Genomic DNA, 1,521 nt, shown 5'->3' on the forward strand with positions numbered 1-1,521 from the left:
CGTCACCCCCAAAGAGAGATGATGAGAATGATAAAACGGTGTTAATAAATTCAAGATGGTTTCAATGATCCAATTTCGGTTTTCTCACGGTAGGTTGATTTTTAATTGACTGCGTGCATGTATGCATGATATAGTCATGTTTTGTTAACATGATTACACTTACGGTACGGAAGATGAGAATGATGAATGTTAAGTATAATTTTTATTGAAGGAAACATTAATTTTTAGCGTACAAGAATGTAACGATTATTGAACATTTTCCCTTGAAAATTAAATTTCCCATTTATATTCAATTCCAGTTATGTTAATTTGAACATAATAGTGCAATTATATTGTTTATTATGGTACATAAAAGCCTACATCAATATCACATTCACTCATGTAACTGTATACATAACAAGCAAAAGCGCTAGTAATGTATAACTGTGAGCCGGATACCCGCACAAAACCATTCGCTTAATCATTTTGATTGCGATATAAGTTGAATCTAGGATATGATTTCAAAAATACATTATACACTAAATGTTAACTTGAACAGATACTGAAAATATATTATTTATGGTACATGCTCATCAAACACTATAAACACATTAAATAACTATATATATTCATTAGAAAGAAAAGCGTTGGTAACGTTGTCTTACCAGGAGCCGGATACTCGCACAAAAAACGTTCTCTTTAATACTTCGATTGCAATAGAGGTTAAATTGAGAATAAACTGATAAAATTCTTTCTTTCTTTCTTTCTTTCTTTCTTTCTTTCTTTCTTTCTTTCTTTCTTTCTTTCTTTCTTTCTTTCTTTCTTTCTTTCTTTCTTTCTTTCTTTCTTTCTTTCTTTCTTTCTTTCTTTCTTTCTTTCTTTCTTTCTTTCTTTCTTTCTTTCTTTCTTTCTTTCTTTCTTTCTTTCTTTCTTTCTTTCTTTCTTTCTTTCTTTCTTTCTTTCTTTCTTTCTTTCTTTCTTTCTTTCTTTCTTTCTTTCTTTCTTTCTTTCTTTCTTTCTTTCTTTCTTTCTTTCTTGCTTTCTTTCTTTCTTTCTTTCTTTCTTTCTTTCTTTCTTTCTTTCTTTCTTTCTTTCTTTCTTTCTTGCTTGCTTTCTTTCTTTCTTTCTTTCTTTCTATCTTTCTTTCTTCGTTCCTTCGTTTGTTCCTTCCTTCTTACCTTCCTTGATAACAATTGATAACAAAATTCATAGCAAGACCGAATACTTTCATAAGAGGTAGCGTGGCCGAGCGGTCTAAGGCGCTGGTTTTAGGCACCAGTCATTTCGATGGCGTGGGTTCGAATCCCACCGCTGCCACAGTTTTCATATTTTTAACTGTTTTTTTATTAATTAATTAATTAATTAATTAATTAATTAATTAATTAATTAATTAATTAATTAATTAATTAATTAATTAATAATTAATTAATTAATTAATTTATTAATTTATTTATTTATTTATTTATTTATTTATTTATTTATTTATTTATTTATTTATTTATTTATTTATTTATTTATTTATTTATTTATTTATTTATTTAT

The 1,521-nt window shown here is 27.0% G+C and overlaps 1 non-coding gene across 1 annotated transcript; it reads left to right on the forward strand.

Annotated features, from left to right (window-relative positions):
- Positions 1-1,214: 1,214 nt before the first annotated feature.
- Trnal-uag (transfer RNA leucine (anticodon UAG)) lies at positions 1,215-1,296 on the forward strand. Its single transcript has one exon. It is a non-coding gene; the product is annotated as a tRNA-Leu (tRNA).
- Positions 1,297-1,521: the final 225 nt, after the last annotated feature.

Source organism: Amphiura filiformis, chromosome 13 (assembly GCF_039555335.1).
Source record: "Amphiura filiformis chromosome 13, Afil_fr2py, whole genome shotgun sequence".
NCBI lineage: Eukaryota > Metazoa > Echinodermata > Ophiuroidea > Amphilepidida > Amphiuridae > Amphiura > Amphiura filiformis.